Source organism: Gadus macrocephalus, chromosome 8 (assembly GCF_031168955.1).
Source record: "Gadus macrocephalus chromosome 8, ASM3116895v1".
In the NCBI taxonomy this organism is placed as follows: Eukaryota; Metazoa; Chordata; class Actinopteri; order Gadiformes; family Gadidae; genus Gadus; species Gadus macrocephalus.
In genome coordinates, this window is record NC_082389.1 from 6137618 (window position 1) to 6154623 (window position 17006).

The following is a 17006-nucleotide window of genomic DNA, read 5'->3' on the forward strand; positions in this document are numbered from 1 at the left end:
TGTGTAATCTGCCCTGACTGACCAGCAAGGAGATGCTCGCCACGGGGACTACAACTCAATTTAGCTCAGGTCAGCAGGTCAACCCTCCTCAATTAAGCCTGTGGAGGGAGGGGGGAAGGACACACACTGCACATGAATAACTTTCTTAATGAGCAGTGTTTGAACTGGTTATTAGCGTCATAAATAATTTGTAATGGAGGAGGATGTTAATTGTGTTTCATAATATTTTCTGACCCCGCATATATAGCCCGTTAACGTACATATGTAGCAATGGCTTGGAAATATAACTCCATGACACACACACACACACACACACACACACACACACACACACACACACACACACACACACACACACACACACACACACACACACACACACACACACACACACACACACACACACACACACACTTTATCCCACAATAGCGCTACCATAATCTAAGTATTAAGGTGAAATTAAGCACAATGCAGGCTGGCAAAACATGGCCGCCACACAAATAACACTTAAGCGACAGATATCATTTTATTGTGCGGCAGTGGTGGGAAAAATCAATCACTGCCAGCGAATCAGAAGTGTGTCTCCATGTGGCAGACAATCCGTGACAAGGGGAGAGACACATGCCATGAAATAAGAGGAGAAATCGGCCAGCTCCGCGACACCCAGCCCAACACACGGCGCTGCATGTCACCCGCACTGACAGCCATGCTAATGGGATTTTTTTTTTTTTTTTTTTGCTACGGCTCCATCATAATTTTCTTAATGATAATACTAACCATATTTTTGTGTCACATTAGAAAAGTGTTAATGGGTGTTATGCCACAGATCATTAATTGTTAGCGGGGCCTTGAAACAGAAAGCTCAGCTCCTTTAAGACGAACACTAACTAACACAGGGGCTAATAGAGTTTTAACTAGAGGAAGGGGAAAAAACATATTTAAATATTTAAATTGCCACGTTTAATTTAATGAGTCGTTAATCATGTATGGGATTAGATGTTATTTTACTGTGAATTATTTTGTAAATTAACCTGGCCCAATTTATATCTTATCCTAGGAGGTGGTTCAGATTCAATAGAGTGAGAAATCATCAAAAAAGTAATGAGGAATTCTAAATCAGGTGCAAAAATAACAAAACATGAAAAGCAGTAACAAAAGTGTTGACATATTTTCTTTCAACAAAGTTTATCAAACAGGCCCTATTTAATTAACTCCACAACTGTATTCGTGCAGCTTAACTATTTTGACAAAAAATAAGAAAATTGGAAAATGTATTTTTCATGGATACACATACTACTTACATTAGTAGTGTTTGCGACCTAAATTCAAAACAAAACTTTCCTTTCATCGAACGCCAAGTAATTTCAATCGTGTGGCGATGAAACCCAGCTCTGAATGAAAATCAAATATTTAAAGTGTACATGACACAAAGCTGATTTCATGACATCCACCCATACTTGGGGGAATGGCGCAGAAAATATATTTATGTATGCAGACGACAGTCCTCCTTCTTAGCCAATAAACACATTAGAACCAGACTAAGAGAGAGAGAGAGAGAGAGAGAGAGAGACACACATTTGTTCTCATGTAAAATTAATAATCCGCTCTCACACTAGTCAAGAAGTGCTTGCAGGAGAGTCAACGTGGCAGTCATCACACACACTAGTCTTTTTGGAGTGTGATTCCATCGCCTTATGGCTGCACACACACACACACACACACACACACACACACACACACACACACACACACACACACACACACACACACACACACACACACACACACACACACACACACACACACACACACACACACACACACACACACACACACAGCAAACCGTCTGAGGCAATGTGCTGACCTGAAACTTCTCCTGCACATCAAAACAAAATTACAATGTGCCCACAGTTGAGAGCTGTGGAAGGCGTGGAGATTGAGTAAATGTCAGTGGCTAGGGGTGAAGTGTTTGCATATAAGCGAATGATGTATGGTCGCGTCCTGCGCCATTTATTCCCCAAAGCAATAACGTAGCCGGATCCTTCTCGCAGACTTAATTGAAACGGGACTTGTAATGTTGCCCTTTTCCTCAATGGGACAGAAAAAAAGACCAACATAACCTCTGACACACGCAAGCAGCAGATACCAACGAAGGAACTGAAGAAGGGCTAAGAAATGTGTGTGTGTGGTGTGGGGGGGGGGGGGGGGCTGGGAACTGCCTGCCAAACTGTCAGCAGACTAATTTTTTTCGTCTTTTTTTATTCTGGTCATACTTTATTTACTTGTCCAGGAACTGCCACATACCTCACGACATATAAAAAAAACACATTCAACAAAACACACAGACACCCACACGCGCACACACACAAGCTAAAGTGTGTCTTTCTGAGCGAGGATGACCCCGCTCCACACTGCTGACCACTGTCTCCAATCAGAACACGAGCCTGCATCAAGGGCCTGCCGTTAGGAGGTCAGCAGAGGAAACCCTACACATCTCCACTCAACAGACACTCGTGGAAATGATAGCCTAAGTGTTGTCAAAACACACATGGGAAAACACAGATGTGGGTAGCCACGCATGTACACGTACAAACACACACACACACACACACACAGACACATCCAAACACATAGATTCACACACGCACACATACATGGGTGTTTGGTGAACACACATGTAATGTATGTTTGCCGCACACACAAATACACAGGAACCCCAAGTGTACACAATACTGCACTGAAAAAGTCGATTTAAAAACGCCTTTTCAAAACACACAATCCCATTGTTTTCATAATCAACAATTTTTGTAGAAAAATTTCTTAGACGATGGAAAGTTATTTTCGACATCTGTATAAGTATGAGGCTCTGTCCCTAAAGGAAAAGACACAGACAAAGGACAATGGAAAACATCTGCCTGGCCTTTTCCCTGGGACTCATCCAAAACAATATCCATGACATATCTATGTGATCTGCACTGCTTGTACACGCTACATGAAGACATAAAAGTAGCAGGCTAGTTTGTGTGCCGTCTTTGCCATTACAGTAACAATAACAACACAAATAAGGCAATCCCTCCAGCTTAATATGCATGCATGTTTCCACACTCACGCACACACACACAGACACAGACACGCAAACAGGCACACTCAATTCTAAACTATGTTTCAATCCTCACACAGCAAAATGGGATCACACTCACAAAGTAAAAAACAATAAGAAAAAGGCAATACCCACACCAGCATGTATAAACACACTTGTGGGGCATGCTGGCAAGAGGAGAATTATATATAAGTTATGCATCTTTTGAGCATAGAAAATGTCCCAGCAACCAGAAAAAAAACGGCCAATATCAATCTGCTCTGACAAGTAAGAAATCTATTTATAGAGCCGTTTCCTGAAAAGAAAGGGCTGTGCAAGTATAGAATACAAGAATATGACAATTGTGAGACGTTCGTGCACTCACATTCCCCCCCACCCCCTCTCTCTCCTGGGTATTGATTTAAAATGGTGGCTGCATGAATGTACTACCGCAGACCATGTAATCTTTCGTTGAGATGAAGACTTCCGAGAATGAAAGGGGAAAGAGAAAGGGGTCCACAGACCACAAGCTGGGAATGTGAAATTGTGGACAATTATTTGCTGAGCAAAATACAATGCCTGCCAGATGAACTGGAGCTCAGCCTCCAAAGCCCAGCACCCCCCCCCCCCCCCCACCCCCACCCTACCAAAACGCTAGAGAGGAGAAAAAAGTATGCCGTGTTTTCCTCTCTTTTAGCGACTCGGTCTCGGTCTTTGCCGTCTCCAATAATGGCCCACACACATAGACACAGCCATGGGGTACCACCAAAAGTATTTTGTCCGAAGCCAAAATACGGATAGCGTACATTTTGAAAACTCTTCTGTCACATCACTGAAGGTAGACTACACGTCTGGAGAAACACAAACCGGAGGAGAGCCATGCTTACCGTGATATAGACGGCTGCCTCTGGCTAAATGTATTGTCTTTTATTGTATATTTTATCTTAAAAGCACAGGTCGCGAGACAACTATTTACCAAACCGGAGTGACATTACACCACATGTCGCTCGCTCGCGCCGACGTTATCAACACACGCGAGCGCCACAAACACGCACGCGCGCATGAAAGACACCGCGTTAGCCCACATAAACATTTTTCCCTCTGATATACGTCTTCCTCCACCTAGATCCCTCTCATCCCGACCCTCGTCCCCTCAAACACCCTCACACAAACACACACACACGCACGCGCACCTCTTCCTCACAACATATACAATGTTTCCTCGGAATCCACCTCCTTTAGTTTCACCACCAGACGAAAGTCACATGACACGTGACACTACAAACCATTCCATCAGACGGATCAAGTTCCCAACTTCGGCGTCCGTCGTTAATAACAGATCCCCGATGTTTCTCTCCTCTCTCTCTCCCCCTAAAACCAGCCAGCTAGCTCTCTATCACCCTGGACTTACACTGTTGCTCTGCACATGATCCATAGCCGTGCTCTGCGGTGATTGTTACAACAGTGGTGCGTTACAGACTTCCCCGACTGTACACACACGCACTCGCAGGGGGTGAGCAGCACTGTGTGTCCACCACCGATGACATGCTAGCAAACGCTCCCGGTTGTGACATTGTTAAGGAGGTAAGAGGTAAGACACCATCGAGCCAGCCGAGTTCACTCGCCACGCCGGGTGTAGGATTGTCATATCTGTTGTTTACACCCACAACCACCAAAAAAATGTGTATCTTTTTTTATGTCAGAGCTAGCCAGCATTAGGCTATCATCACTTACCTTTCAGTGATCTTGGTTTAGCTTGCTTGCGGCGCGACATCCTATTAGAAAACGCTGAAGTTCAAGCTCAGTTTCTCGTGTAATGCGTGTGCACTGGGATCGGAATATCGTAAGACGTACTCTCTTTAAATCTCCGGAGCAGAATCGCGCGTTCCTATTTATCATTACAAAAAGATGTCGCTCTTTGCCGTAGCCCCCTACGATGGATGTAGACGCGAGTTTAGGGTGTTTAGTGTTGGGGAGAATGTAGATGGTTTAGGATTAAATCCAATTAGGTCCCAATCGTGTTTGAGTTCTCTATTTAGTTGAAGCGGTTATCAGGAAAAGTGGAAGAATTTAGTAATTCCGTCATGCGCTTCCATTCTCCGGTGGAGCAGAGTCGCGTGTGGGCATGATGTTCGTTTATGATAAAAGCGGAATATTTGCTTTTCGTCTTTGATCTCAAATGCAATCGCGTGAGAAAGACATCAGCAAACAACGCGTCCTGTGAGAGTAGGGCAAAAATGCAACAAAACCAAAAAGAAAAAAATACACTTTTCACTGCATATCCACCTAACAGACCCAAAACTATTATACACTCTTCCTTTTCTCAGCCTGGTAAGCTAATCATATAATAGGTTCGGCATCTGATCTAAGTCAACGTCTAAATTGCTTTAAAAGAGGATGAAGAAGCAGAGAGAAGATGGAAGCTCCCTCCTCATCACAAACCTGCAAGGTCTTGGACTGCGCTGTCGCTCCGGTAGTCCACATAATAATGGAAAATGGAAGCAAGGCCCCCAAAGCCATCAGGATGGCTCCAGAGGGGGCCCCTACCCCGCAGGGACTCGCTCTGTACGTAATCACTGAGGAAATCATTGTCAGCCTGCCTGCACTCACACACAGACAGAGAGGCATGATTAAAATCCTAGGGATCACGGCAAGATGCGGATTTCTGGATCTGCTAGTCTGCGGATCGGGAGTCGAACTCTAAACCCAAAGTCGGCTCGTTCACCCTCGCTTCTCCTCTGTCTCGGCTCGCGGTCGGCCACTCGCCGTCTACGGCAGACGGACTGGTCCCCCTTCTGGTAGAAATGGTTAAGCAGAAAGACATTTTGTGGCTGTTGACATACAGTACATCTGTCATGTAATGGCACGCGAAACGCTCTTTAAAGATTATTCGCGAGGTGCATATCATTTCTGCATAGGATGGTAAATATGGTTTCATGTTGAGGTTGTTTATTGCTTGATAAATATATTTTTATTTAAACAATTTGAAGGAAATTCTTAAAAATTATATAAGTAAAAAATTATTTTATAAATATATTTTAAAAAATCATGTAGTTTACTTATTTATTAGCGAGAACCGTAGGGCTATTGGCTTTAAACTCACCATTTGCCATGGGTTGTATATATATTTGTATTTTTGGGGTATTATGATTAAATTATATTTTTTATTTTGAACACCAAGCACATTTTCTATCTTTTAAGCTATTCTTTCTTTTTTTCTTTCACTTTCTTTCTCCCTCTGTATTTCATTCTTTCTTTGCTATCCTTTCTCTCTTTCCATCCATCATTCGGTCTCTCCTCTTTTCCCCATGTCAAAATGCTCACCACAGTGTCTCATAATGTACCCACAGCGGTGTGTGTGTGAGTGTCCAGGCTCCATGCCCCTGCTATGTGAAAATGAGATCCAGAGAGGACTCACGCGGTGGGCTTCTCACTCTGCGCTTTTACCGCAGCCTGGAGGTGTAGCCTCTGCCAGGGGCCTCATCTCAAAATCACAGCCTTTACACACCACGCATTTCCCTCTCCACTTGATTCATGACGGTGATGTGCAAGAGTCTTATGGAGAGGAAATATTAAGATAAACGCATGTTGTATAAGCGTAATATATGCGCCGTTGTGGCAGTGGATCATCAACAAACGTAGGACTATGATTCAAAATGCCCCAAAGAATCTCATCCCCGAATATTTTTTTTTCCTGTTGCCTTATTATTTGTATTTTTACTCTGAGTAAAAATAGAGATAATGTTTCACCGCTGTACTCCAGAGCCGTGGCCTTGTGATTTAATGCCCTCTGTAACTTTACAACGCTACTAATTACTATTAAAATAGTTATTAATAGGGTATTTTGCTGTGCATATGCTATTACACATTGTTTCAAATGTCCCTTATGTTAATATTTCAAATTGGACCTTCATTTTTGAATATTATGATGTAAATATGTGACAATGTTCTTAACCGACAAACAAACCTTCTTACTACCACTGTTATTAAGCCGTCTTCATATTTTTGTTTCCGTTTTCGGTTCCTTGATACTTAAGTTGCCCGCAGACACGCAGAAACCAAAGTGGGCGATTGAAACCTAAATACGTTGTCGAGACTCTCCCTGTCTTTTCGGTAATGGGAGCTTCGCCACTTGCCTATCAACCGCCCTCCCCTCCCACATCTTGTCAGCCAGGCTTTCAGAAGATAAGTAGGAGAATGAATGACACGGAGCCGACACGGAGCTCTTTGAACGCGTCAAAACGCTCACAAACTACAGTTAACCCAGTGAACACAACCAATAGCAAAACATCTATTTAGTATGTGCTCTGAGTCTGTCAGGGGGGGGGGGGGGGGTCTCGGCTTGCCTTAAACTTCAATGTGAACAGCACCACCCCCCCCCCCCCCCCCAACACCCCTCCCTCCATACCCAAGCCCGCCCCCCACCCCCTGTCCAATCCCCACAGAACCCCCCCGAAAAAGCCCCCCCAGCCCCGTCTCGACACTCTTGTCAAACGGATCCCCCAAAGTTGTAGTTACCACCTTGCCTATACACCACCATCCTGCCCCTCCCTCTCCTCCCCTACCACCCCCGACTGCCACTCGCAGCAACTCTCTCTCCTGCTCTTCCCCCCTCTCTCTCTCTCTCTACCTCTCGCTCTACCTCTCTCCCCCTCTGTCTCTCAAACACAAACAAACAGTGCTCCCCGGTCCACCAGGACTGCTTGCTACTTTCATCAGTGACAAAGTGAGTGGGAAAAAGGCTTTACTTGGCTCAGCGCTTGCACAGTTTGCTCTTCGAGTTACACTATAGACTCCAAGGTTGTTGTTGTTGTCATTCCGTGTGTGTGTGTGTGTGTGCGTGTGTGTGTGTGTGTGTGTGTGTGTGTGTGTTTGCCTCTGTGTGGGTGCTCTTCAACGGGAGGAAACCTCTTCTGAAGAATGTGGCTCATGATGCTCCACCACTCTGACACTGCTCATCCCCAAGGAAGAGCCACATGAATGTGAGGGAGGGAAGGAAAATAAAACATATATTTTTAATCTCAATTTCCTGGAACAAATGGGAGCAAGGCAAAGTCAACAAAAGGTGTGTCTGTCACTCGATGAGGAGCTCGCTTGTTATCGAAATGCAATTCTCACATCAAAAAACCTTAAGCTCATACGTTCTGATATTGGTGGTACAGGCAGTGGTATCTCTTAAACTTGAGCTATTTTCTCCCTTCTTAATCCACTTCCACCATCATTCAAGGTCTACACACAGTAGTAACCTCATTCACAGGTTTTCAGTGGTCAAGTTTCCCTAATGAACACAGGAACAGATTGAGTCAGTGCTCAACAGTTACATTGCTACGTAGTCAGTTCAAAAATATGAATTCAAGAGGGAAAAAAAAGTAAAACACATCATCTTTGTGGGATCCCAGCCTCATAAGGAGTGAGACAGATAGTTATTCATCCAGTTATTTTCCTCTTTGACACACCTCAGCTTCATATGAAGGAATGTGTTGTGAAACTGAGCAGTTGTGTGCCGCCCCGCCCTCCCCCCGTTGCTTGCAGTTAAGACACACGGACGCCACGGTGAGCGTGCGTGCCAGAGAATCTGAGATGCCACTCTGGCTCCTCCTAGGAGGACCAGCTCCCCAGCAGACTCTGTCATCCCTGGGGGGAGGGGGGGGTTCTCTGGCCTTTCCCCCACAAACCACCACCTCCACCGCCACTCTGCCTTCCCCCCCGACCCCATCACCCTCTCACCCTACGTCTGTTTTTTCCTCAAAAAAAATGCATCGTCCAAAATAACAAGTATTGTTATTCTCTCTCACCCCCTCACTCTCTCTCTCTAGCTCTCTCCCTCTGTCTCATACTTTATCTTGCTGGAGAGTGTGAAAGTTTTGGTTTGTTCTAAGGAGGTGTCTGGTGCAGACGTGATCACTGTAGGCTATTTAGAATCTTGCCGAACAACTAGCGGTTTATAAGAACAGCCGGTCAATTACATCTGTTGATGAGGTCAGCTGCACAGACATGAATGCAAACAGATGCACACACACACACACACACACACACACACACATGTGCACACACCCATACATACTCTGGACTTGGCTCATTAAAACCCATCGCGCTACTAAAACTCAGAGATGTGAACGTTTCCCTTGAGGAGCCGAGTGCGTTCATTTTGAGTGAGGCAGAAGTTTGGTGGTGTTTCTCCGTTTTTTTTTCTCGCTTATAATTACAGAAATTGCTGGAATGCATGACCCTGAGAATAGGGCTCCGTCCTCCGAGAGACCACCACCAGCATCATCAGCGTCTTCCTGGTGTGTATGTGTGTGTGTGTTGGTGTGCGTGCATGTGCTGGTACGTGTACGGGTACCCGTGTGTGTTTGTGTGTCTGTCTCCCTGGTACGGTGCCACCCACTCCAAGCATGAGTGAGGTCGAGGCAGTGCCCCCATCAGCAGTAGGATCCCCCCCCCTTCCCCCGCCCACGGGGACCTTCAACTACGCTTCAACAAAGCAAACTCCCGAGGCGGGCTCAGGGAAAAACAAGAGAATAATAAAATAAGATTGAGATCGGGAGTGACTGAACACAGTGCTCTCGCCGAGCAGCAAGGCGTACTTTTAGACAAATTAAAATAGATACGATAACTTTGCCAACAATTAGCCGAAATGGGAAAAGTCTGTGTCTTCCCACAATTAAACATTCGAGCCAGACATGCTTATTTGATCGTAATATCAAACAGTTATATTTGCCTGTGCAAAAGACGCTGAACAAAGCACATTGAACCAAAACGTGTGTTTGCATCCGCAAACCGAGATCCGGTCCATCAACGTTCCTACTCAGCGATTGGAAATAGCTTCGCTCCGTTCTTCGAGCCGGCGGCTTTCGTTTCGACAGGTTCAACCTTCCTTTCCCTACAGCCTCTCAACAGGAAGACGTCACAAAGCGGAGCGGAGCGTGCGGGGGAGAGCCGCGGCAGGCCCGCGTCAACACCCGGTGACCTTCCAGTTGGATATCCACAACTTCCATCTTCCCAAGCCAAGGAGCCCCATGGAGCAAGTCCCAAACCGGGTCATTAGCGCAGCGGTGTCACCAGACAGCAGATCACCGGCCAGAGAGGGAGCGCGTGGTGGGGGGGGGGGGGGGGGGTGGTGGTGGTGGTGGGGACTCCTGGCATGGAGCGGTTGCTGTGCGGGTTGACATTCAGGGCTGGCTGATCTATGGGGCTGGGGAGACAGTGCCCTTGCTCTTGGTCTTCAACCGGGAGGAGGGTCCTGGCAGCATTCCCCTTACTTACTCCATCATGTGACCCCGGGCTACGGGGGACCCCCGTTATACCGGCGGCGGTGGCGTTCCGTCCCTCCGCTTACAGCGGCGTCCCGGGCCTCACCTGTAGGACGCCATTAGCGAGGCGCAGGGGGGGACCCGGTGAGGAGCCCGAGGGGTTCCACATAGACATGTCACAGGAGCGAAGGAGCATCCATGCTTCAATAAGACGCCATAAAAATATAAAACATTAACGCGCTCCCCCTCTCTCGCTTGAGTCATTGCCATCCACTCGGCAATTCACGGCCATGTTGTTCCACCACTGTATTTCCCCAGGCCAATCTTCACGTCTGTGCTGTAATGACAATAATTATCATAAAGTTCTTCTGTTGGCAGCGATGCAACGCATTACGCCCGCCCCGGAATTGTGTCTTGGTGTGATGAAAATCTTTCAGGGGTTATCATGCCCTTGGCGATGGCTTTGACCTCCGCAGCCCACCGTGAGTAAACGGTGACCGGTAACCGACCACGCCAAGATAGGGCCGACCCCGCGGGGTGTGACCGCGAGCCAAGAAGGACATCGAAAATCTTTTTGGTTAAAAGGGGGTGAACACGGGATATGTTTCCACCTGCTTGGATACAGGAAAATAGACCCCCCGGAAAAAAACACCACGAAGAAAGGGTTCAAACACACGTGACGGAGACACATTGTCGTTCCTTAGCCTTGGAGGCCCTCTCGTTTAGTGGTTGCTCTATTTAAATGAATCTGCCTATTAGCGGCCTGCTGCTGGATGTGGTTCATCATACCATGTCTGCTGTTCCGCGATATGCACAACAGTATCTAAAGAGGGTCTGACCTGCCGGTTAGCCGAGGCACCACAGTGTTTGATTACAACAGTCTCTTCAGATAATCACTCAAGTAAGTTTCGAGGGCGGAACTTTGTCTCTTTGTCTCTCTCTCTGCGTGTTACATATGTCTGCCTACGCCCATGGCATCACTGCCGGCGACGGTGAAGACAACGTGTCTAGAGGTGGGTTTATAGGCCTCCTCTCCATGACCAGTGTGAGGAACCCAGTCTAATCGCATTATGAACTTTAGTTCCTGTTCTGTTTGTTATTAATGATGTTGGGGGGGGGGGTTGATGAAAAAACTTTTCATCAGCATTTTCCAATGCAACCCTGGCTCCACACACACACACACACACACACACACACACACACACACACACACACACACACACACACACACACACAGACACAAACACACACACACACACACACACACCACCACGATGTAGTTAAAATGGCCGGTGTTCTGTGTGAAGGCATGTGGCTCAGCGGTGCTCTGAAGGATTACAAAAGCACCCCTAACTCCCCAGGCCATGTGCACATTATTCACTCCACCCCCACCTCCTGCTCCTCTTCATCAGGCAGCCCCCCCCCCCCCCCCCCCCCCCTTAGCCCCTCCCTCCCTCATCTCCCGACGCTACCAACCAACACCATAGCTCGCTGTACCTCCTCCCACTACTTCCTTACTCCCCCATGATGCATCCCCGACTCCCCCACTCCCCCACCTCCACTCCCCCCCCCCCCCTGCTCTCCCCCTCCCCTCGCCTGACAGTAGGCATAAGCCCCGGGAAACCTCTCTCCGGACCGCGGCGGCCGCCAGGGTGGGGAGTCGGGACGGTGTTAATTAAAGGAAAAGGTTAGCACACACGGGGCTGGCAGAAGGCGTGCTCGGAGAGAATCCCCCCGATGGAGCAGCTGCTCACCGCCCCCTCCCCCCCCCCCCCCCCCCAACCACCCAGCCACCACCCTCCCTCGAAGCCCACCCTCCCCGACCAGCAACCCCCAGGAGAGGGGGGGGGGGGGGAGGGGGAGTCGGGACGGAAGCCAAGAGATGGGGACCGCTGGGAGGGAGGCGGGACTGTAGGGGTACGGAGAATGAATTGGGGGTTGAGTTGACCCCCACACCGAGGTGCAGCCTGGGGTGGGCTGGTGGACGGTAGTGAGTGGGGGGGTCGGGTTGGGGGTGTGGGGGGTGGAGGGGGTTTGGGTAGTGAATGGTACTGCTCACCTGTCCAGCCAGCTAGCTTGGTTTGGAGCTGATTAGTGTGTCCCAGAGAAGGCCTCACCTTCCCTGAGCACCACCTACATATGTGCGGCGCACACGCACACGCGCACACACACACACACACACACACACACACACACACACACACACACAGGCCTTCAACCGAGAGTGGGACGGGTGCCAAGTCCATTTAGGGAAGGGTGTCTGCGAGGCAAGGAGAAACAGACAAAGGGAGACGCAAGGAGACCAGCGTACGGAGCCTGAGACGCTCCTCTAGCTGCGGAGAAGCTAGCCGCACGGGCTCGAGCAAAATAAGGGTCAGGGCGGAGAGGGAGGGGCCAGGAGGGGGGGCGGGGGGGGGGGGCATTGTGGGCTGGTGCTGGTAGATTGAGCGATGAGGGAACACGTGTCGTGTTTAAGAGAATTAGTGCATCAGGATTCCATACAGCTGTTGTGTCACACTGGCTGTGCCATGTGTGAAGTAACATCTGTGGGAGATCATTTAATCATGATAAATCATCGCGCCATATTGCCCAAATACGTAACTTTCTCCTTTTTTTTTTTCGCCAAAAGGAACGTTCAATCGGGAATAAGGATGACCCAGTTTCGCACAACATGCATCAAAATAGTGGTTTCACATCTTTGGGAATTAATGATGAATGGATTACACCTTAGCAGGGAATGCTTAAGATAAATTAATAAGGGGTGATTAAACATATTCAAAGGATATTATACAAAGGCTTGGACCATCCATCTCATTAAAGGCAAAAAATAACACAAATAATTCAAATCTGCATTTGTCCAAAAAAGTATTGATGTCTTCCAACAAACCACGTCCCAAAAGCCTCCTTCCCTGAGTGGTCGGCTTGTTTTTTAAAGATCCTCCACACGCAGTTGTCATGAAATCTGGAAGGAGCGTCAATACGCGATGACACCTATCTCCAACAACCCACCTCGCCGCACTAATCCCCGCCTTAATGAATCCCAATAAACACTTAGGAGATTTTAAAACAAACACCAGGGAGACGCTTTCCTCTCTCTCCCCTTGCCCCCACATCCCTCCCAAACAAGCAGAGATAATTACACATCCATCCGCAGAGAAGAAGTGTTCCCAGCGGAAGGCTGTTTGGTTTACGGATCTGCTCTGTAGTTTGACTCGCCGGGGACGGGGGGGGGACGGGGGGGGGGTAGGCGAAAGAAAAAAAGAAGAGAAAACAACAACGATTTCAGTCTCAAGGTTTTATAACTCTAACGAGGCTTTAATTGCCAAGGTAACGGACCACCTGATTAACCATGACAACAAAAGCAACGCTCTATCCGCGGCGACAGCCACTGTTACCCGCCTGATACGATTCAGAAGGATGCAACAAAAGAAAAAAAAGGGACGACCTAGGTGCACTCTATTCTATTCCCTGATACGGGGGGTGGGGGTGGCAGGCACAATAAGGTCACTTATTAATAAACGCCACTCAATCCTTGGTTTGAACGCCACGTCGTTCACCGTCGTTCGGCTCAGACGCTGGCGTGTGGTTAAACATAGTTTTTTTTCTCTTTTTTCTCTCTCTCTCTCTCCCTCTCCCGCTCTCGATAATTTTATTTACCGCACGTCAACTCCAGCAATGCGTGGCACTTACAGAAGAGATCGCAGCCCTTCAGAGAGTGTGGAGGAGCACGGCACTCAAAGCCACAGGTCCCCTGCCACGTGCCCTCCTTATAGTAACGAGTGCATTTCTCTGCTCAAACTCTGACTGTTGAGCGCCGCTCAGGAGGAGGAGGGGGAGAAGGGGGAGGTGGGGGAGAGGGAGGAGGAGGAGGAGGAGGAGGGGGAGAAGGGGGAGGTGGGGGAGAGGGAGGAGGAGGAGGAGGTAGAGGAGGTGGGGTGTGCTTCAGAGGAGAGACGGCGTGCGTCTGGTGGTGGGAGAGAAGAAAAAAAACACAGTGTGAGAGTCCCATCTCTCCTGTCAGAGGGTTGACACGGGGCACCCAGGGACACAGGGCCTTTGGTGCTCTGAGTCTGGACACTGGCCTAGATATCCTCCACTCCACCCCCCCCCCCCCCATACCCACCCATTCCCCCCCCCCCCCCCCATCACCTCCCTTCGCTGCCTCCCACCACCACCAGCACCACCGAGCACCACCAGGGCATCCCACCTACAAAAAGACTCCTCAGCAGCCGCGTCTCATCTGTTCTTCGCTGTCATCCCGACCCCGCTGAACCACCACTCCTCCTCCGGCTACCGAGTCCTCCCCTCTCCCATGCTTTCTTTCTCTCTGTTTTCTTCTTTTCTTTCCCTCTCCATTGCTTCATTTTCTTTCTAGGGTCATAGGGATAAGACCCCCTAGGAAAAGTGAGCACATATTTGAAAGTGAAAGCAAACCATCAGGACATACACTTTTCCCAGTCCGAAATTCCTACATACTTGGCCGTGTGTTTTTTAGTGCTTGTTGTTCTCTTGGTTTTATGTAAATAGTGCTCCCAAATAGGAATGAGGTCACGGGTACGTGAACCGAGATTCGTTCTGCAGTTCGGTCCGTTGTTTCTATGGTGATCTGTCATGACGATGTCTTTAAATCGATGAGGTCAGGTGGTTGATTCCGTTGGTTGGTTAGTAAAATGTATGCATGAACGCCTGTCCTCCATGGCCTCAAAGTAATTCATCATGGCTTCGATATCAAGGCATTGTTTGTGCAAACACTAAAACGGTGAACCCACAAACCCCCCCCGAATAATAAAATTCAAAGTTCAGATGTGATGTAAATATGTAGTACATGTCACTTCACGCCATGACACCAGAATGACAAGATGCATCCTCTCATACACTTCAGGCAGGGTGTATGTGTGTATCTGATTGTTTGTGTGTGTGTCTAATTGTGTTTTTGGATGTCTGTGTGTACCTGGGTGTATATTTGTGTGTGTGTGTGTGTGTGTGTGTGTGTGTGTGTGTGTGTGTGTGTGTGTGTTTCAGTCTGTGTGCGTGCATGTGTGAATGTACCTGTGTGTTTGTTTGTGAGTGCGTGAGTGTGTGCATGTACGTGCGTGTGCGTGTTTGTGTGTGTCACTCTATGTAGATGTGTATGCCAGCATGGCACTCGCAGTGGAAGGTGTAAATGCTGCAGGTTTCTGCTGTCTTGTTCAACAGCCGTTTCTATTTTGATGTGCTTGGCAATCCCTTTGCCAGGCCAATAACTCTCTCACACCTACACTTCTCTTTCATGCCGCCTGCTTTATTCTCCTTCTTGGAGGAATCCTCTGGGGATCAACTGTGTGCCTCTTAATTTCCCCTGGGAGGCATCCGAGGAGGAAACATACACTAGTGATTTTTCTTTTTTTCATTCAGGATGAAACACAGGGAAAACATTAAGGTATGGCGTACAGAAAATGGCATTCGATGTCAATGGGCCAGGCGAAGGGTTAAGTGAGTTCCTCAACTTGTCACTATGTCTATGTCCCGACATGCCCCCACTACCTCCCCCTCTCTGTCTCTCCCTCTTTCTCTCTGTCTTTCTTCCTTGAGTTGGTCTTCTTTTCTTTGTTTTGTTCTGAAGAGTCTCGGAGTGCAGCTTTGCATTGAGTAACATGCAGCCTGCCAGCCAGTCAGCCAGTCAGCACGGTGTTGTGAAGAGAGGAGAGGAAGGAGAGGTGGAGGAGGAAGAGGTGGAACAGAGGAGGAGGAGGAGGAGGAGGAGGAGGAGGAGGAGTCCCAGGAGACGACGTGCCCCAGTGGGTTTGGTTTTGTACACCCGTCACACACATCTGAGGGTTGACGCGCATCACTGATCCAGGGAAGGGAGAACCGCTGCCATGTTTACTGTCATGTTCCAAGGTATGCTACTTGGCTTCAAACACATCAAACGCATCTACAGGAATACTGATATTGGGGAATGCCACCGGGAGCCGCCGTAAAAACATACAGACACACTCTAAACACACACACACACACACACACACACACACACACACACACACACACACACACACACACACACACACACACACACACACACACACACACACACACACACACACACACACACACACACACACACACACACACACACACACACACACATGCATCCTGGGGACCGTGCCACTACACAGCCCCTGCTGCGACGCTGCTGAAATGTGTCACAGACGCTTTCACTTTGTGTGGTTGTGGTTGTTTCTACTTGGCTAATGCTCTTCCTAATTCTGAATTTTACTTAATGTGAACTCGCATCAACAAAAGATTATGTTTTCGCACCAGTGTGATATTTTTGTGCGTCGGTGTGTGCTGGTCCCTTTTCCATGGTAACAGCGCTAAACAATGACACGGTGTCACGCAGTTGGGTCCACGCGGGAGACGCCGGTGGTTAAAGGCGAGCGAGAGGTGATTAAACTGCTCTTATTTTCTTGGATTTATTTTTTTCCTATTTAGCATCTGAATGCGAGATCAGCGTCGCACGAAACAACAAGCCCGCCATGCGGTCAACGTTTCAACAGGCCGGCCCGTACCTACTTCTCGTTTTTCCAAACCCATTCCTAAACATGAGTGGTGCCTGTCCCGCTCCCCCCCCCCCCCCCCCTCACAACCACTTTTCACACCGAGCGCTGGAGGATCGCGTGGCTTCAACAGGCCCG

The 17006-nt window shown here is 48.2% G+C and overlaps 1 long non-coding RNA gene across 1 annotated transcript in view; it reads right to left on the reverse strand.

The window, feature by feature from the left end:
- Window positions 1-6132, reverse strand: part of LOC132462685 (uncharacterized) — a 17793-nt gene extending 11661 nt beyond the window's left edge. The window contains exon 1 of the long non-coding RNA XR_009526889.1: window positions 4814-6132. This is a non-coding gene — a long non-coding RNA (uncharacterized LOC132462685). The remainder of the gene's footprint in view (window positions 1-4813) is intronic.
- Between the last annotated feature and the right edge of the window lie 10874 nt (window positions 6133-17006).